The following is a 23,313-nucleotide window of genomic DNA, read 5'->3' on the forward strand; positions in this document are numbered from 1 at the left end:
TCATTAGTAATTTAAGGGATGTAAAAGAGGTGTTTGTGACCATAACAATCCTTTCTACAGTAGGTACAAAGGCTAAAACTTTTTGAGAGGGCAATGGTTTGTCGAATATATATCGACCCCAGTGCTGAACTGGTATTTATTTCATCAAACATGAAAGAATCAGAGGCAAAGTAGACCTCGGAGCAATTTGAGCGCAGAACATTAAAGTGGGCGAATTACCGTTAAGCATTTTACCCAGCGTGCTAAGGGTTCTGCCAGTAAGGGAAGTCGACATTGTATAAATGATAAAAATAACGAAGGGGTAATCTTTTTAACGATTGTATTAAATAAAGTTTGTATATTAATTGAATGAAAGGAAAAGGTATAAATATTTTCAAAACAGAAAAAAATTTGAGAGTATTTGTATGGAATTGATTGGCGGAATTATCAGGTTGGGCAAATGAGGAATCACGTGATGAGAAAACAACTTTAAATGCAAATACGGAGAGAAAAGTGAAAGAGGGAGAGAAAGTGAGAGGAGACAAAATCAGTTTAAAAATTATCCCTGCGAATTGTAGAAATAAATGTAAGGTGTGAGGTGGATGGTTAAATCTGTGTCAGCCATAAATAACACCAACTTGACTTATCGAGAGGTTTTAGGTGAGAAAAGAAGCGAAGAACGAGCAAAGTTTGCCAGGGAAGATACGCTTTAAATCCATTGAAAATCTTATCCGATTCCCAGGAGTTCTGTCTGCTTGTCTGTCTATTGAACGCTAAAGAACACCTTGGGCGTTATTTCGACCGTCTGTACGGTTTGACTGGCGGTATAATAATGCACGAAATATACGTTATAAAAAAGACAAATATACGTTTTATTTTTCCTATTTAAAATTCATGAAACGAATAAACTAAAATAAAATGAAATAACACACATACACACACACACACACACACACACACACACACACACATATATATATATATATATGTATATATATATATATGTATATGTGTGTGTGTATATATATATATATATATATATATATACACACACACACACACACATCTATATACATATACATTTATGTACATACATTTACTCATAAACGTACAATAGCATGAATAAGAAAACACGAAAGTTATTTGTAAACAAGAGTAAAAGTTTGAAAAATATTATTATGAATAAAAAATTATAAGGAAACACGAAGGACGCGAAAAACATTTCAAGAATATGGATAGGTGTGGCTTTTTGAATAAAATTTATGCCAGTAGCGAATGACGACAAGGACGACATTCGATTACAATTATCATGACGGTGATGATGATGATAACGATGACGACGATAGAGGGTGATGAATGCAATACTTTTCTCTATAGATTAACAGACTTGAACGATGTAGTAGACAGAATGAGTACTATAGCAGGGTTAGAGTAATAGAATTAAAAATGTAATTTGAAATTAAAAAAAAAAAAAAAAATAGTAGTCTATGCTTGGTAAGGATTTAGAGTAATAAAGGGGTATCTGTGTGTGTGTGTGTGTGTGTGTGTGTGTGTGTGTGTGTGTGTGTGTGTGTGTGTACGAGAATAGGGTGGAATAGAAGGGCTGGGGTTGTGTGTAACATTTAACGATAATTCCAGTAGCAATACAGACTTAGATCACCAATGCTGTTATGTGGACAACATATTCTGATTTCTTAATGATGTCGTAGCACACAGAATATGCACTTTTCTTTACTCTTCTATTAATTCCTTCCTTCCTTCTTTCTTTTTTTTTTTTTTTTTTCAATTTCCAATTTTTTCCACAGGGAATTATTTCGTTAATAAAATAAAATATTTTAAAAAATTGTCTGCAATTTTTTTTTTATTGTATAATAATTTTTGTCCAATTTGTATGATTATTTGGAAATTATTTACAACTCTCCATATATTTTACCAAAAATCTAAATTAGTTTCTCTGAAAGTTAAAAAAGAAAGTATGTAATTTGTACGCACACACAATGTTTACGTACATATATCTGCATAATCATCTACCACATTCAGATGCACACACGCATACACACTCATACATACACAGATATATGTGTGGGAATGTGTGCCTGCGTGTATGTGTGCTTGTATGTATGTGAGTGTGTGTGTGTCTGTGTGTGCTTTGGGAACGTCAGTGCTTATAAATATAATGGACGTTACTCAATATATATTGTGTATATTTTTTTAACAATGTTCCCCGCCTTGAACAGTAACTCTTGTGTTTGATTATGTCTATAGTTACCCACTACTTACAATCTAAACCCAGAGTTTTCTTCCCCTATACATACAAATTAACTCATCCCCCTGTTAATCTCCCCATTGATAATCACAGTAACTCCTAGCTTTCAGATTCTCGAAATGGCCAGCAAATGTCAATTAGGAAATTTTCGTACGCAGCAATTAGTGCGTTACTCTTAAACGTAATCAAATTCATGCCAACAGCACTGTTTTGGATATTTACCCGAGCTAAATTTATTTTTATTTATTCAAATTACAGTACCAAACATTTATTTGTAATGCTTTTCCAATACCAAAGAAAATATGTCACCTAACTGGAAGGCTTGGTTAGACTATACTAATCTGATGAGATTTAATAGACCTAAACATTTCCGTGGTTTTTTCCCCACAACATACTCTATTTGTCTTTTGAGATACTGATGTTTGATTTCTTGAAATTGCCTCCCGTTTTCTACGAAAATCTCAAACACTAACATTGTGCCTTTTTGAATGAGGTTCGATTAAATTAAAATTTCTGTGTGAACTTTGAACGTACACACAAATATTTGGGAACAAATATATGTATATGTATATTTTGATTAGTTCATTTAGCGTCCAGTTAAGAATATTGTAGCTGTAACTTATAACTGGGACGGCTAGAGTGTTGATACGTATTATCTTGATTTTCGCATTGAGCACTCTTTTCAGTATTAATCTGAATCGCTGACAGTATTCTTTTTTTATTTTCCTTTTCATGTGTGTGTGTTGTATCGTAATTAGTTCGTTGATTCCTAAATATTTCTGTCTGGCTTTGGTCTAATTCTCTTATTTCATTTGCTCTATCTAGTGTAATGTTGCTACTCTTGACTAGTTTTCCTCTTTTCAAGGTTGCTCTGGCACATTTTTCTAAGACATATTTCATGTTCATTATTATTATAATCATCATCATTATTATTATTATTATTATTGTTGTTGTTATTATTATTATTATTATTATTATTATTATTATTATTATTATTATTATTATTATCATTATTATTATTATTATTATTATTATTATTATTATTATTATTATTATTATTATTATTATTATTATTATTATTATTATTATTATTATCATTGCTTTTGCATAGCTTCTAACGCTGAAGATGTACTACGGTGTCCGCTGTTCACTACCAGTGAACTAACGTAACACCCCTTATTTGTCGAGCACCTTCCGGAGTATTCGAGCAGTTCCAAGCGGTGCTGTTTTCTACAAGTGCACAGAATAAAGACACCTTTTCCGATTTTAAATCACTTTTAGTCATCCATAGCCATTTTTTTTTCTTTGTCTGTTTTATCATCAACATCTCTATGAAATTGTCAATGCATTCTTTTCTTTATCCACCTTTTAGTAATTTCATTCATTCTCAAGTCCTTTTACAGTGCTTTATCCTTGCAATCTTCTATCCTACGCAAGCCTTCAATAGCGGTTTTGTAGCATTTTTTACATACCATGCTATGTTGTTTTCTTCTGCTCTAATGCTGTGTTCGCATCCAATCAGTCCTCTTTCCCTTGTTTTTCTTGGTACATACATTTTGTCTGTGTTAAATGTTGGGTGGAGTATCCCATATCTACTCAACAACTTCGTTGTCTTTCTGTCTAAGTTGTTTAGCTCGTCTCCAAATTATTGCGATCACCCCTGCTCCATATATAAGGAGTGAAACCACCCAGGGGTTGATAGCTTCAATTTTATTCCGTTTGTTTAATTTCGACTTCAGGATTAGTCTCAGTCTGCGCAAGTACTTCACCTTAAATTTCTCTGTCATTTCTTTCTCCATCAATTTGTCCATTTCCAGTATCCCCAGGTATTTATAGTCCGTCTCTTCTATCTGCTGCATAACCTACCCCGACGGTATCGACAGCCCGTCCATGCATTTGATTTTACCACTCTTCAAGACTAACACACCATAAGTTTTCAGTCCGAACTCCATTCTGATATCAGCACTGAAAGTATACACCGTATCAACGAGGGAACTCACTTGGGATTCCTCTTTACCATAAAATTTGAGCTCATCCGTGAATAACAAATGGTTGACTTTTTGCTGGCGTCTCTTGAATATATACGCGGCCTTGCTTTCCTCAGAATCAGTAGTAGTGGTATCAATCACAGTACAAAGTTCAGTGGGGACAGGCAGTCTATTTGAAAGAAGCCGCTCCTGATTCCTATTATCTATAAACTTCTTCCATACGCTGTTAGTTCCGTCCTTCACTTCGCCATACTTTTTCCAAGCAATCGCTCAACATTCGATGCAATACCAAATAGGTCATGTGGGAACATATCGTACGCCTTACATTAGTCGATCCATGACATGGCTAAGTTACTTTTCCTCCTCTTGCAGTCTCTAGGTACAGTTTTGTCTGCCAGGAGTTGATCCTTGGTACCTCTGCACTTACGCTTGCAACAGTTCTTCTCATATAATAGGACTCCATTTTTTGCCAGGTGTTCGTACATTGACTCTGCGAGGATTCCAGTCAATAATTTCCCCGTGAGTGGCAAGCAGGATATCGGATTGTAATTGTCTACCGTATTGTGTGTAGCCCCTTGTGGACAGTAAAGAAATAAGATGTGTATATTTGTGTATGTCTTTGTGTCTGTGTTTGCCCCAGCACCACCACTTGGCAACTGGTGCAGATGTGTTTACGTACCAGTTACTTAGCGGTTTGGCCAAAGACCGATAGAATAATTACAAGGCTTAAAAACGAAAAAGTTCTGAGGTCGTTTCGCTCGACTACAATTCTTCAAGCGTAATGGCTGAAACAAGTAAAAGATAAAAGACATTAAGACAGCAAATTTTACGAAACCAACTAAATTCTGTCTGACCAAACTACATACTCGACAGTTGAGTCGATCAGAGTTAATTTCTCGCTGGTTTAAATCAGAGGCCTACAATCGATTTGCGGTAGATTCCTTCTACTTTTTCCACATTGTTAATATCCTTGGGAAATGCAGAAACATCACAATTTATTTCTCCTCTCTTAAAAAGTTCACGCCCATTTAAGGATACCATATCTTTTCTGTTTTTTTTTTAGGGTTCATTGTTGTTGTTATTATTTTGTTGTAAGATAAATCGTCTTTGCAAGTGCATTCAGTCGTGTTAACAGAATGAAAAAAAGGTGTAACAACTTTATATCTTAACTCTGCGCGAACAAGAAAACTACAGTCAACTGAAGCCAACTCCTATGAAACAGTTTAACATCTGCGCTTCCTTTTAGATTTTTTCTTTTTCTTTTTCCGTTTTTATCACTGCCCTCTACGCGGAGGTCACCATTTGGCTTCACCCTAGTTTATTTATTTATTTTTTTTATTTTTGCTGATCATTTTGCTTTGACGTTTCTTTATATTTTTTCTTACTTTTGACATTTCTTTTTCTCAACTTTTTCTTACACCAAATTGATTTCAGAAGTTATTTCTGGGTAAAGTACAGTAGTACTGACAAACACGTTTATTCAATTTGTCCATATGTGTATAGCTCAGTCTTTTCATATGTACTCATACTTTTAATTTTAATTTTCAAGCCAGCTGTGACTAGTCTTTATATATCACACAAATGTAGTTAGTCATCCGTAGAAACTCACGCCTAGGTTTTTGTCATTCGAGTAGACACCTGCTAAATAGTGCAAGCTAAACACTAATAGCCAATTTAGCCACCCTACCTTTCCGATAAGTGTGGAAAGAAAAGTCAAGCCAGGTCCTTTAAAGAAACAACTCTGGTGCTATTGTTTATTCATCTTTCACAATTCTGAGATATTAGGTCTGATAATGTTTTTAAGTGGGTCTTAGGATATAATTAAAACGGGAGAATCGCTGTTAAATAACTGATTGATTCGGTGACATTTTTGCTAAATTTAACGATTCACGTCAGAAAGTCGTCATGGCTAGGCTTGCGTCTTATCCATAAAGAATTCACAATGTTTTTGAAGTTTTAGCCTCAGTTTACTTATTGTATAGACCAGTGGTCCCCAAATACTTCCTTGACAACCTGGCCGAATTCCTAGCGACGCCCCCCCTCCCCCACTGCCACCACCACCAACACCATTAAATCGCCAACACAAATGTAAACCACCTTCTGAAGCAAATTCAAAACAATTGTACTTCACAAATAAACAACCTAATTAACTAATTATTCTGGTTTTTTTTACATCCATGGCCCTTATTTGCGAGCCCATTATCGCCCCACTAGGTCTTCCCATCGCCCCCGGCGGGTGGTGGGGTGCCAACAATACCACCCGCTTTGAGAATCACTGGTGTAGACCAAAAACAGTTGTTTTATATTAGATTTTTATTTGCATAAACACTTTCGCTCCTTTATTAGGGATGAATATGTACTGACGTAGATTTCAGGTTAACGGAGTCACTATTTTTTATTTCCTAATCTTACTAATTCACTCTGGTTCCAGTTGAGAGATTATCATATCTGCATCTTATTATTGCAAATACCATTTCTATAATTTAATATCACAACTAGACTGTAGGGGGCTGTTATCTAATTCTTAACCTTTTGCTGTTTTATGTATTAATACAATTTCTTCTATAATATTCCTTCCTAAACTTTTCTGTTATGTGCCTGTGTTTGTGGGTGTGTGAGTGGGTGTGCAAGCGCGCGTATATGTTTGTGATGAAAGATTTCCTTAATTCATCTGTATTTGTAAATTGGTTTTATCGGCCGAAGTCTCTTAAATCTCTTTATCTGAGATGACGGATTATTGTAGAAATATGAAATTAATATATAAGAGGGACCTAAATTGTATCACGAATAACGCCAGCTCTACATTTTCGGTAATCTCTGGGAACAATCTTCAATTGCAGGTTTCAGCAATTTCGTGCGGCCATGCTGAAGAGCCACATATGAGTGGGGGTGGGGTCAATCATATTAAACACAATCCACACATTAGACTGTTAAATATTCAATCTCTATTTGTCGATCTGCGAGGTTGCAGGGAATAATAGATTAAAATATCAATACCAAGAGATATTTTTCTACTAGTATCAAATACGTGTGTGTGTATGGGGGGCCAAGCATCAAAACGAGCTTAGGAAGGTGGCTCACATTAGACATTATGGGAATCTGGACACATGACGAATATCTAAGGGAGGATGAGAATACCCAAGTCTATCTGACCACAAAGGGACCAGATGACAATTGTGAAAACAAGGAAACTGAAATCGCATGACCACGCCACAGGAATATACGGCCGAGCTGTTAAATATATATATCATATTGTAACCTCAAAAAAATCTGGCTTTGAAGATACTGCCTTGTTCATTTTATCAAGTGTCCTGTCCATTATGTCCCAGAGGTGTTCAATAAGGTTCATATCTGGTGACTGGCTTGACCGTGGAAGCTTCTTAATACCATTCTCATCCAACAAATCTTGGGTCATTTTAGCCCTGTAACAAGGAGCCCCAGCCTCCATAAATAAAGAGACTTCTTTAATCATTTCACCACTGGAGAAGATAGAAAGGGGTCCTTTCTGCAATAAGGACACATGATTCTCTGAGTTTATGCTTCGTCCAAACTCCACCAGCTCTGATCAACCATTGGTTCAAATTGCTCCCCAGACCATCACAGAATAACTGCCGTGTTTCATTGTTGGCTGCAATCTTTTCACATGAAATTCTTAATCACAGAGTCTCCAGACCCACACTTGACCACTATCAGGAAATACAGCAAATCTGGACCCGTCAAAGAATGATAGTGTCCGAAAATGCTAGTGGCCTCACCACCATCACACTGCCCCAATTATTTCTCCGCTTGATACTGGCTGGTCAAAGAAGTGGCTTTCTTCTTGCTGCTCTGCCATAGTAACCAAGTTCGTGGAGATACCTGACAGATGTTCTGGGACTGACATCAACTTGTTCTGCTATGTCAGAGGTCTTACAACGAAGAATGTCCTCCACACTTCTCTTAACAAAGAGAAGGGTCCTGGTTGATCTGGGTGAGGTGATGTGGACTCATTTCCCTCTCTGGTAAATTGCACAATCATTCTATTAACTGTGGAAAGCGGGATCCCGAAGTTCTCAACGATTTTACGCTATGTCCATCTTGAGAATGACTCACAATGTGGCCTCTTTGAACTTATGAGAGTTCCAAGGCTTCTTTCGTACATGGCATGATTAAACAGCCTTATAGAGTATCTGAAACATAAAAATGTCAATTAATAAAAAATATAAACCTTTACAAGTTAGAATAAAGCTAAAACGATGTTTTATTTATGGGGTGTCAATTTACCTATATATATACACACATATATAAATATAGCAGTGAAAGCACGCGATTATAATATGACTAATGACAAACACGAAGAAGAAGACGAAGAAGAAGAAGAAGAAGAAGAAGAAGAAGAAGAAGAAGAAGAAGAAGAAGAAGAAGAAGAAGAAGAAGAAGAAGAAGAAGAAGAAGAAGAAGAAGAAGAAGAAGAAGAAGAAGAAGAAGAAGAAGAAGAAGAAGAAGAAGGTCATCATAAGTACTATTAAATTTCGATGTCATCCTATATTCTTCTCTTCTCAGTGAAATATGTCCTATAGCCAAGAATCGAAGCACGGTCCATCCGAGTCATCTTAAAACAGCAAGTGAGGACGAAATCTTGACAGATGGCTGCAGCTCTACAAATGCTCGCCACCTCATCTATCTCATAAATCATTTGCTGTGATAAAAAAATAGTACAGGATACATAATACTAATATAAAAGACAAAGAAATAATAATACATAGGTTTCACAAAATAAAACAAAAGATGGAACAACGAAACAAATAAATGGATGCAGAAAAGTCAAACAATGGCAAATATCAAAATGTCAGAATACAAAACATATGCCTCTTGCAGTCACCAAGACAATGACAATCTGTTTGAGGGATCAGATAGAAATGACGCTACTGACCTCAGCAGTCATCACACACACACACACACACACAAACACACACACACACACATACACACAAACACACACACACACACACGCATATATGTATATATATATATGCCTATCTATAACACATACATATATATGTGTGTGTGTGAACGTATAGAAGTATATATGTTTATATATATATATGTATATATATATATATATATATATATATATATATATATATATATATATATATATATATATATATATATACATATATATATATATATATATATATATATATATATATATATATATATATACGCATAAATATATGTGTTTACATATGTGTGAGTGTATATATATATATACATATATAGTCATATATTTATATGTATATATATATATATATATATATATATATATATATATATATATATATATATATATATATATATATATATATATATATATACATATATACTTATATACATGTACATATATATATATATATATATATATATATATATATATATATATATATATATATATATATATATATGTATATATATATGTAATGTAAAGATAAAATCTTTATAAGAATTTATCAAGTAGTCAGCGTGAAAAAACCTCATAAGGAAAAAAAAACCATCATTTGTTTCCATAAATATATATAAATATATATAAATTAAATTATATATATATATATTTATATATATATATATATATATATATTCATGCCACTGTGCACACCAAGGTATTTGAAATTTTTTTTTGTCGATATTTTGTAAATTAATTAGGTCATAAACATGATTTCTTTGTTTGCACACGGCTAAGTCCATCTTGGCTACTAGAAATAACGTAGAATGATTGTCGTGCTGACGTTGCCCATTGAGACAGTTACACGTGTGCCTAGCTTTCCTCATACAATAAGCTTTTCGTTTATTTTTTTCGAAAGGATACCAACTTTGGAGACGTCTTGATTTTTAAGATTATCTTTTCTTCTAAAGCGAATCTATTCCCGGGTGCCATTTGGAAATTGTGGCACATTCGCTAGGGTCGAGAAGGTTTTGATAAATCAAGAATTTATGCTTTGTATTATTTAGTATACCTGTATTTGTGTAAGTTTTTCATGTACAAGCTGCTGATCATTCTAAGTTATTTATCTGTAATGCGCGCACATATATACATACATATATATATATATATATATATATATATATATATATATATATATATATATATATATATATACATATATATATAATTTCTAGGATTTATCAAAATGTCATGGTACTGTGAATAAAAGTGTTCGACATAAGTGAGCGGTAATAGTTGCTTCTAGAGAGACAAACCATTCAAAGAACTCACAGACTTGTCTTGTGTAAGCCACAGAGATTAACCGCACGCCAATATTCTTTTCAAATGACTACAGTTGTAAATGCTTCACAGAATGGACACCAAATAAAAGTAATTTTCTGGATGATATTTTTTTTTGTTTTTACTTCTATATTTTATTAACGTGCAATATTATTACTGTTATTAATATTAGAATTTATACTATTTTACAATATTTTTATTGTTTTATTTAGCCTTTTATTCTTGCTGTTTTTTCTTTTTTGCTTGATTCTTCTCAGAGAGGTATCCGAATTCTTTTGATTAAATATATGTATGCATATACGAGCGTGTCTGTGTGCGTGTGCGTGTGTGTGTGTGTGTGTGTGTGTCTGTGTGTGTGTGTGTGTGTGTGTGTGTGTGTGTGTGCCCGTACATAATTTCTTTCTTTCTGACAAACGTAATACGATTTTTTGTTACCACCAGGGATTCTAAAGGGACAGTTGTCGAAGCATTCTTTGTGACGTGACGAATGGCGAGCAGATAAACTTGGAAAACCGATCTATTGTTAGCTATTTAACTTGAGGCAAAATATCAGCTGGAATTGGATAGACTATTTTATAGTTTATTTATTTAAATATTTATTTATTTACTTATTTATTTCTTTATTTTTTTTCAACAGAATTGTGTAAGTGACTGTCACTTGACGGGTTGAACCACAATCGCATTTTAGAAGTTTCGACGAGGTGATAAGAGGTGACAGTTTTCGTGTTTCGGTTATTTCAAGTATCGCAAAATGGAACACATATAACTGAACAACAGACACACGCACACGAAAACACACACACACACACACACACACACACACACACACACATGGATATGTGTGTGTGCGCGAGAGCCGGTGTAGATATATATATATATATATATATATATATATATATATATATATATATATATATATACAAACAGAGGCAAAAAAGGCAGAGAGAGGGAGAGGGAGAGAGAGAGAGAGAGAGAGGGAGAGAGAGAGAGAGAGAGAGAGAGAGAGACGGAGGAAGAGTAAGGGAAAGAGAGAAAATGAGAGACTGGAAGGATATATTCTAAATTAACACCAGTGGGCCACTGAAGTATCCTTTCTACTTCAGTAAAATATGTCTATAATTAACTTTTTCTCTTTGTTGGATAGTGTGTCTATCTATCTATCTATCTTTGATTTTCTCCCTCCCTCATTCTCTCCCTCTTTCTCTCTCTCTCTCTCTCTCTCTCTCTCTCTCTCTCTCTCTCTCTCTCTCTCTCTCCATTCATATATATATATATCAAAAACTGTTTAGAGGAAGTTCGATGATGATAGAATCCGAGAAGTATAAAGTTTCAGTGGCAATCCCGGTGCAATGTTGGTGAAATTGTCCAGGAGTGGTGGCAAAAGTCCGAGTAGGACGTACCAAAGAAAATGTGAGTCTAAGACAGAATGGCGTACAGTCATGCAGAGGTGAGAATGTGAGCATATATTAATATGCGGTTCAAAATTATTCAAAAAGCATAAAACAAAAACCGCAAAGATTTTTCTGCGGTTGTCGAAAAGTTTGCACCTTTCTTCTATCAATGATTCCTTGATGTCGCATTCTTTCAGCTTGGGATCCATTGCATTATTTGCTAGCAATGAAGAGGAGGACAAAAGGCACATACATACATACATACAGACAGACAGACAGACAGACAGACAGACAGACAGACAGACAGATAGACAGACAGACACACACACACAGAGATAGATAGATAGATAGATAGATAGATATATAGATAGATAGATAGATAGATATGGATGCATATATGTACTAACAAATGTACATTAACCCCTCACCATAATGCGGTTCACTTATCGCGCTTTATAATTTAAGCTTATGTCAATTCCTGCGTGGTGTTGTTTTGCATTTATAATAAAACAAATATGTACAAATTACAAAAATAATTTTTTTGAATATACAGTATATACTGTTTCTACTTCGCGGATTTTCATCTATCGCGATGGGGTGGTTGGAACATATCACTAGCGATAGTCGAGAGATTGCTGTAGTGAGTGAATGAGAAAATGAGAGGAACGAAAAATATTGTCTAATATTACGCAACTTTACTTAGTTATCTTCAGTTGCATATCATATTTTCTTATGAAGGTGTTTACATTACATACGAGTCACATCTTCAATCTAACTTAATGAGATTTATGTGAGTCAAGAAAACTTTGACCATCACGTATCAGTTCAAGCTATGATGGGGTGACGGAAACGGTAAAGTGTTAAGTCAATAATCTGTATTGAGCTAAGCCTGTCTATGTTTTGCGTTAAGACTTGGGAAGTGGCGTCGAAACTCTTTCCACTCTCAATGCTCAATAAATTGGCAATCGTACCTCTAGATTTTTTCAGTTATTTCTAGCATTCCTTGGCAAAGATTTTGTAACAGCATAATAAATCTTTATAATCCTCATGTGTGTTTGTTATTAAAAGAACTAACCAATATACCAATGTAAGTGAGGAATCAAGAGGTAGAAGGTCTAGAAACTCTAACGGAGCGAGAAAGATACCATCCAAGCATGAACGACTAAAATGAATGTTACATAATATTATATAATTTGTGAAACAACCAAAGTAGTCCAATATGCTGCTCATGTTATGGTATATACTACATGCATACACACACACGCACACACACATACACACACGTATATATTTACATATATATATGTGCTTGAGTGTGTGTGAGAGAGAGAGCGTATATGAGGAGGTTTGTGAGTATGTATGTACATGCGGTGGCGTGACTCCGAATACTTCCTCCAAATCAAAAGATTTCGATTCTTTAATAAGGAAAAATTGAAATAATTGTTGTTCATACGTTTTTTTTTAAGAAAATTACGTCTTAAGTGACGTTAGGTATTTATGCATGCTCATACACACACACACACACACACACACACACACACACACACACACATACACACACACACACATCCAGAGTACCCAGAAATATATATACATTCTTTAATAGATGTTAGTCCATTTCGTCTTCATTTCTTATTAGACTTAACCGATTACGAATAATGAAAGACTAAGCTTTGAACAAAAGACAATTCTGTTAAAATGTTATAAAACGATTGAAGACGCAGTCGATGCAGAAAAATAGATTAGGAAGGAGTTTGACTGAAATTCAACCACACAATTTCGAGATGGCAGTGTTGTGAATGTCCACTAAAAATGTTCTGGGGAGAAGCCGACATCGAAGAACCCGCCAAAGAAAGAAAGTGTACTAGTAACCAACTGCCAAATTTCAAGAAAACCTCTGCGACAAGAGAGCCTAAAGATGGTATTTTAAAAATCAAGCATTCATCAAATTTTAAAATGCTGTCATTGGAAATGGTACATTCCAATTGTAGTCCATGTTTTCAATGAAGGTAATTCATACAAAAGAAGAATTTTGCAAGTGGATTTTGGTAAGATCTACAATTGGAGAGATGAAGCTACATTTAAATTAAATACACACACACACACAAACACATACACACATATACATACATATATATATATATATATATATATATATATATATATATATATATATATATATATATATATATATATCCGTTTTTTTGTTGTTGTCGGCCGACAGATAACGTACACGCTACCATACAAGAGATCAATAAAATATACGGGGTGGCCCTGTGTACTCATAGATGAAACAGACTGAATCGCCCAAAACAAGATTATTGCGTACACACACACACGAAACATATTTATGTAAATATGTAGGTATGCATGTAATGCATGTATATATATGTGTGTGTGTGTGTGTGCGCGTGTGTGAGTGTGTGTGCGTGTGTGTACGTGTGTGTGTATGTGTGTGTGCGTGTGTGTGTGTGTCTGTGTCTGTGTGCACCTTGGCATGTACATCTATACTCTATGCAATTAGACACACACTTACATGTGTATACGGACGTCTTTTCTTCAAAAGTTTAAAATTGATCTTCCCCATACATCAGTATTGCCAGTTATAGATTTGTTTTTTTAAATGGTTTCGAATATTTTCTTTCGTATTGGATGTAAATGAAGCAATGTAAATTTAACCGACGTAGGAAATAAGCTATCTCTCTCTAGGAGATATATGATAATAATCCATCCGACCATCTTCGGCACGCTAACTAAGATGTACTTATTCATCAATTCTGATTTTTTTTTCTCTTGATACGAAATATATTTGTTGCATATTCATTACGGCTAACAAAATATCAACAAGGTAATATTTAAGTCTAAGGGATATACTACATTTTAATCATGATATTTTTCGGTTGTATTTTGACGCTTATTAATATTTCAGTATTAAAATCCAATCATCACATATATGCAGATATCATTTTCAATATGATTTGACAATATGAGCAAAATCGTAGGAACAAAAAAAACAGGAAAAAAAAACATAAGTAAACAAACCTGAATTATATACAAAAAAAAAACCCCAGCATGTAAGTTCTTATGATTCTGGTATGCTTTACAAGGTCATATATAATTTTTAAATGCAGTATATATTGTAAAATATCAAGTTTATATAAAGCTGATATTCTCTAGCAAGATATTATTAACAGAAAATTACAATAAGAATATCTATTCAACTGAAGGATACAGGCTGTAATTTTTATATTAATTATTTATTATACGGCTGTACCAAAAGAGAACGTACACCATATTTCTACATTCCGCTGATCAATTATCCTATAAATATTTATGGTAATGTATACATAGGTGACGATGAATTATATTAATATATTTGCATGCTTAACTGATCCTTCAATAGCGTATCTTATAGATTATTTCAGAATAATATCTTTAATATCGCACGAAAATTGCTTGCGTACATATACAACAAAAGTTGCACAAACAACACACATAAGGCACAGAAATACGCACAAAAAACTATACACACATACGCATATATTCATATACATAAGTATACATATAAATACGCATGTATTCACGCATACACAGTCACTTACACAGACAGACGTGCCCATATAAGGATATGTATATATATATATATATATATATATATATATATATATATATATATATATATATATATATATATATATGCATGCAGACAAACATGCATACACATATATACATAACATGGCACCGTCAACATTAGACATGCAGGCGTAGAGGACGTTTTAAAATGCATTTTTTTTTAAGTGTTTTCCTACAATTATGCTTACTCCCGCCCAAATCAGTAACTGGTTTATTTCTCTAGTTACAAATAAGCCAAACCCCATTTACCTACCAACGTAGCGTCGCCATTCAGACTGGATTACAAAATATATCTTACACCGAGCAGGATGTCGCTAGTACCATCATGGCTGATGTTGATATCAACAGCACCAACATCGATACCAACAGAAGCAGTACTAAGACACCTTTAAATTATTTAAAATGAGACATAAGTACTTTTCTCACTTTATTTGTTCTTCCCATTTAAAATAAGGTCTACTTCGGGGCCTCTGGAAATGCTCATGATCCTCCTTTTATCGTTTCATGAAGAAGAATACTTTGACAAATCTCACCTAAACTTAACCTATTTTACAGCAAACAACTTCGACAAGAAGCATGTTTCTTTGCACGTAAAGTGGAATATCACTGATATGAATTGCTATTCTTATTCCTGTGAGGCTTTTTGCTCTTCTCAAAACACTGAAAAACTGACCAAAATTGATATCCATGTGTAATTTCCTAAGTCATCTATATTAATTTAAACATTGTAAAGATGCAGATGCTCAGAGATTCTTTCGGATTTAGTTTAATTCTTCTAAATTTTGAGCATAAATCTACCTCTGCCTGAATTGGATGTTACAAATAACTCCTGATACAAACTCTTGCAATTTAGGTGATCATACCTATTTTCTACAAATATTTGCAAAAGAATATAGACAGAGGTTTTATATCTCCGTGGACACACAAGTATTGGTCCTGGGAATGTCTCCTGACTCGATTAACTTCTACTTTCAGACTCCTCAGTGACTAAATAACTTTGTTTTCTGTCTCTAGATTTACAAACCAAAACTCAGCTAAAATGGCTCATCTAATTTGCAAAATCATGCTTTTGATAGCTGACAACGAGATTAATTAAATATGCATACCACTGAATATTGGTAAATGTGAAAATTAATGTAGGTTACACTGACATTTTAAAATTCGAAATCTGGTTGCGGAATGTAAAAAGTCCTAAACATTTATTTGAAGATTGATTGGTAACGAAGATGTCAACGGATTGCACTCTTTGTTGATGGTTTCATCTCACCCAGGGAAAAAATGGATCTTTGTTATTGTGTCTTATTTCTACCTTCAGCTCTTCCTTCAGGCAAAATATAGAGCCTCGATACTCAGATAAGTTTCAGATACAATTGGCGCAGGTCATGATTAACTTAATTGAAGCACATAGAAAGCTGCTTCATATTACACTCATTCTTTGAGTACCATAGCCTACTTGAATAAAGAGTTATTTTTTTCAAAGTGTAGGTAGATTATCTAGAATGTGCTAGAGATACTCGTTCAGGAACTGCTTGAATGTTATGAGATCGTTTTGCTCTGTTATGTGTCTTGGTATGATGTTAAGCAGAACAGGACCATTTGAAGTGAAATACATGTCTTAGTACTTTGATGTGCCGCGAGTAGGATTTTTTGTAGAGGACGGATGGCACAGGGACAAAGCATTGGGGTAATTTTAATGTTGATGCTAACATCAACTGGACAATGCTATTAGAATATTTTCCACACCATAAAAATAATATGGCGCTAACGGTGACGTAGGAGGGAATAACGTTTGAGTTTCTCGTGATCGAGCTCAAAGTAATGCAGAAGGTATCCCAGTTGCACTGTTTAAGTTGGCGTGTGATAAAATCGAGAGAACGATATTCTAAATAACCTGCAGTATTTAGTTGTGTCTGTTTCAACCTTCCTGGTTCCAGTAAAATGAGACGAGCGCCGATGTCGATTTAATCAATTCCAGCTCTCTCATAAAATGTCTGCTCAGTGCCAACGTTAAGAATAGTTATTATCGACATTTGCGTTTGATAAGTTTTCCATTCTATTTGGAAGCAACGTAGCGTCTATTAAACCATTAATAATCGTCAGGAAGTGCATGAACATCATAACATCGTTATTTTCCTTCGTCCAAAACATAAGAACTATTAAGCCTGATAAGAAAAACTATTTAAAAATTTCTTCCAAATACTTTTTATTTACTTCATTTATTTATTCATTTTCTTTAATGTATATAACCAAAGGTGTTAAGGTGACGATTTTACTGATCACAAAATGGTAGTAATAATGTTCTTTGTGTGACAGAATAAAGACTGACCCCTCCTCCCCAGCAGAAATACTGCGCTGTTGGCATTGACGGTTACATTAAAATCTCATTAAAAATTGCTCGGCTGCAAACATCGAAACTGACAGCTGTATTGTGGATATGGGCCAGATTAGCGCGAATTCTCTTCCCTTAAACGCGTCTAATCCTAGACGCCATTGTTACGATAAACGTATCTTAGGCTTCCAATAAACATCTCATCGCATCGGCAAGCATAAATAACTGGCTTTTACATTGTACTTTGACAAGTGTTAACCGCTAGTAAGTTCTTCCTTAACTAAACGAGATTATTGTTAGAATGTCCGTCTAAAGAGAATTCATTGGAACACGTAAAGAGTAAAGAAATAGCGATCATAGTCTCACTAATCCTCTCTAGAATTTGAATCATCCTTTGATTATAAAACCTCTCTCTTTCTCTCTCTCTTTCTCTCTCTCTCCCCTCTCTCTCCCCTCTCTCTCCCTCTCTTTCTCTCTCTCTCCCCTCTCTCTCCCTCTCTTTCTCTCTCTCTTTCTCGTTCTCTCTGTTATTTCTAGTATTCTTTTAATATTTTATTCGGGTCACACTGTACCGTAATCATTTCGTTCCAGATACAATTTAAACTATTTTATTGTATTTCACTTTATTGTATATTTTTATTTCTTTTTATTCCAACAAGTGACCTCATTACAGGCCAACGAATTTCTTGTTGTTGTGCGAAATATTTGAACGTTCTATTGCATCCATTGCGAATAATAGAGAAAACGTCTAGTGGTGCAAATGGTAACATCATAAGTAGGCAAGTCTTCGACAGACGTTTCTATACGAGTTAATTCCTTTTAGATAATACCTTAATTGCAAAATTTGTAGAAGATTCTTTGCCATATTTGATTGCGATTTTGTCTTCCAAATTCAAAATTACTCAAGTTCGATACTGTCTTTGTTCCCTGCGGATTTTGTAAGATAAATACTAGTAATAAAATACAAATTATTTCAATCAGTTGTATCTCGTTGATACAAACTTGTAGCACTATATCGATTACTTGAAATGCTGACACCAGCGTTAAATCATTTCTAATGTTAATAATATTTAGAAACTGTAATATACATTTTAGCTTATATAAAGACAAACTTATATAAAGCTTACGTGAAGACAAGCTTATATAAAGACAAACCTCACGTTGCTGCAGGAATAGACAAACTTAAAAGTATTAAGCTATATTTTAATTCTAATTTCGAATCTTTCTAAGACTGAATTTGCTGGAAGGGTCAGAAATATGCTTGTCCAGACTCCATTTCTTACGCGAACCCTCTATATGGCGGCTTTCTCTTTTTATCGAATTATTAAACATATCAGTTTGGGCAGTAAAGAAATACAAGCAATGCAAAGAATCTGTTGTGTCTTTTGTGCCAAGTAATTTTTTTTATTTCTTGAGTTAGAGATGAGCGAGATAGATATATAGATTTTAAATACAACACCGACTTGATGGCCTAAACCTAATATATGATTATTTGAATATGTTCTAAAATATTTCGTGAGAATTTACTCTTAATTAAAATATATGTATATGCTTATTTTATGAAATAAATTTGAAATGAATAATGGATGAATAAATATATAAAGAGAGATTTCAAAATCAACCATTTTTTTTATATCTTGAAGTGACTACTGACTTCATGTGTCCTCCATACACTGGAAGATGTTAGTATTCAGTGCCACTAGCATTGCCTTTTTTTTTTTTCAGTAATGGAACAGAAGATATCCAACAGAAATCAGGATATTAATTCCTGAACTTGTCTTACTGCTAAAACTGCCAACGCACCCCCGTTCATGACTGCACTGCGCAGATGACGTCTCTATTTGTTATATTTCCTATTGTGCATTACATAACAAAATGTAATATGTCTGATTCTAGTGAAATACAGAATGAAAACAATTTCAGTGGGTATTCATCGAAAACATTTGTTAATCTCTGGGTGTCTTTAAATATACAATGTGTGATTGTATTTTAGTAAGTTGATACAACGAAAGAATTATAAATAACAAATAAGTAACAGAAATTAAGTAAAACTTAAACAAACAAACAACGGAAATTAAGAAAAATTCAGACAAGATTTCAAAAGTATGTATTTCATTTATTTCTTTCACAAAAACTTTGTAAGCAACTCATTGATAGGCTGTGTACGTTGTTGACAAATGTTTCATTCATAACTTCAACCAGGAAGTGTTTCATTGAAAAATACGTTTAAAAATTTACATGAGACAAGTTTCAACAGATTTTAAATGAATAATGAACGTCAATACTCCAGCGACAAGAGAACCTTGCAATAGGAAACTAACAAATCGTTGGAGTTGAGACAAATTCCTGCTGTTAAAATATTCATCTGATTCTTCTTCTTATCAACACTGATATTCAGACAAATAGACTTTCATGCCTCTTTTCATTGACCTCTCTTTTTCACTGCAGTTATCATTTTCTTCTGCTTCCTGTGGATCATATCACTTACCTTTGTCTACTAACACTTTAAATTCTGTGTATTACGCACGGATTTGTATATCCATGTTTGTCAACCTCTATACAGTTTTGGCTTGTCATGAGGGAGTATGAACTTATATAGTTTTTAGAATATTTTAAATGATTTTCGATAATTCAGAGTGTGTCTACATTTCGACGCCCAATCATATAATAAGAATTTCCTAATTGATTCTAAATTAATTTTGTATGAGATCTGTGATTCGGAATAAACCCCCCATGAAAATGAAACCTGAGCTGTTAGTTAAGCTTATGCAATTTATTTTAATGAATTATCACAGATAAAATTTCTGAATTTATTGAAACAATTACACTTGTTGTCTGCATAAATTATTCGCATTAGACCCGGGAGAATACTTGTTTCTTTTCACAAGATAAAGAAAAGGAAACTTACATGATCTCTATATGTCATTCGTATCCAAGAAATTAGAATAAAATATTTTAACACAGAAATAGAGATGGATTAACATGGGAATATAGATTAACATAGAAATATAGATGTACCAAAAGTACAACAGCATATTCTGAAAATGAAATAAAAATACTTGAGATTAATGTCTTTTCTAGGAGACAAAATAAAATTTAGTTTCATTATAACTCTCATTATTACTATTTTGTTAAGATGGCGAGCTGGCAGAATCAATAGCAACCCGGATAAAATGCTTAGCAGCATTTCATCCGTCTTTATGTTCTGAGTTCAAATTCCGCCGACGTCGGCTTTGCTTTTCATCCTTTCAGGGTCGATGAAATAAGTACCAGTTACGTACTGGGATTGACACAATCAACTGGCACCCACCCCCAAACTTCAGGCCTTCTGCCTTTAGTAGAAAAGATTATTATTATTATTGTTGTTGTTTCCGATGTTGTTTTGTTGTTGTTGTTGTTGTTGTTGTTGAAACGTTCTAATTTTGACACAAGGCCAGCAATTTTTGTAAAAGGGAAAGTCGATTACATCGACTCCAGTACTTGACTAGCACTTACTTTATCGTACTCCGAAAGGAAAATATACAAAGTCAACAACGGAAGAATGTGAACTCGCAACGTAATGAAGGGGGGGGGGAGAAATGCTACTAAGCTTTTTGCCACCACATATAAATCTTTAGATTCGTTTGTGCCGTACAACGAGAGACTGCATTCGTTTGTTTCGGTTGCCTCTTCCACTGAGCTCATTCAGAGTGTAGTAAGCATTGCGAAAGGCGATATACACAGAGCGTTCTTAGGTGTTCTGCTGGCATAAAAAAATTACACACAATGTATATTGAATTGTTTCACTAAATTATTACTTTAACGAAGCAACGAGGGTTTTTCACTGTGGGAGTTCTATCTGCTGGACTACTTTCCAACAAATCTCACTTTGTCGACTAGGATAAAGTACTCCAAAATCTAAGCAAGATAAAGTATAACGAAAATACAAAAAATATGTTCTGTTGTGTCTGGGGAGAGTCATTCTCCTTTGGTGCCTTATAATTTAACACACTCACCAGTAAAATTTCCACTTATTTTTTATTTTCCTAAAATTTTCGTTGCATCTTGCAACATTTTCAATAGTTTTGCAGAGGTTGCAAGGCTCAACAAAAATTTTAGAAAAATAAAAAAAGAAATAAGTGGAAATTTTACCGATGAGTGTGTTAAATAATAAGGCACCAAAAGAGAATGACTCTCCCCAGACACAACAGAATAAGCTTCAACACACGAACTCACATAAAGAATCTTGCAAACCAAGTCCAAAAACGAAACATAAAATATACTTTGTATGAAAATAAAATGAAATGGCCATGTTTGTAAAATGAGGTGATGTGTTTATTTAATCAGGTCTACACTCGAGAAAATCAACAAGAGAAAGCATTAACGAAGATAACTTCTACTTGAAGCCACATATTGGAACTCTCCTGATATTTGTTAGAAAGCCACGTATGAATGTGTATGGCAGAAAGATATTAAATGAGTGCCTCTCATATTTGTTTCAGAGAAATCGGTCTACGGAATGATTCATTGATATAAATCTTAGGAATACCTCTCTTATCTACTCTCTTCATAGATACAGCTCAAAGGAGGATGTCTTCGCAGACATGGGTAAAATGAAGACAGATTCCTCTCATTCTTTAACTCTTCGTGGAAACAGGTCTAAGGATTTATTATTCTCTCCAGACAATTAGGTGTCAGGAGTGGAAGCTAATCAGTGCACATCTCGATCGTTAGATTAAATATTGATTTCACAATCTAGCACAAGACCGCAATTTAATCGATCCCTTGGAGAAAGAAAATCAAATTTTATCGATCTCTAGAACAAAGAATGAAAGAAAATAAAGCCGAAGATTTTTATGTTGAAACGTAAAGCGAGTAATTTCAACAACATAAGGATGGATTTCGCCTCAGACACTCGAGTTACTGGCAGTTATCATATTATTGTGGATAGTGAATACAAGAATGTCTACACAGTTTAGGGAAAACAAACAACAGCTGATCACATGATCACAAATATAGTATTGCATTGTTCTTATTTTGTCTATCTCTGACCAGTCTTATTGCTTGTTAAGAATCTTGGTTTCTAAAAAGGCACAAAATTTCCATTTTAAAAACTTCAATTACCATTATTGTCGCTTCGTTAGGCATTATTTCACCATGTTCATTGATCCTTTAAAATATCTGTTTTCTAAAATCTCTCTCTCCCTCTCTCTCTCTCTCTCTCTCTCTCTCTCTATATATATATATATATATATATATATACTACAAAGTATCATGTATACAAATATATATGTACATATATAGAAGAATTTAAGGCTAAGAATGAAAGTAACAGACTAATCATCAGAATTGTTCCGAACTAAAAGAATTGTGAAACAGCTGTAAGCAAATTGAATATATATACCTAGTCTCTCACCTCTCTTCTCTTATTTGTTCTATTTATATACATTTCTTCGCCAGTTTAACTCCTAGATTTTCAGAAGAAC

The sequence above is a fragment of the Octopus bimaculoides genome, chromosome 8 (genome assembly GCF_046866305.1).
Source record: "Octopus bimaculoides isolate indiv1 chromosome 8, ASM4686630v1, whole genome shotgun sequence".
NCBI classification, from domain to species: Eukaryota; Metazoa; Mollusca; class Cephalopoda; order Octopoda; family Octopodidae; genus Octopus; species Octopus bimaculoides.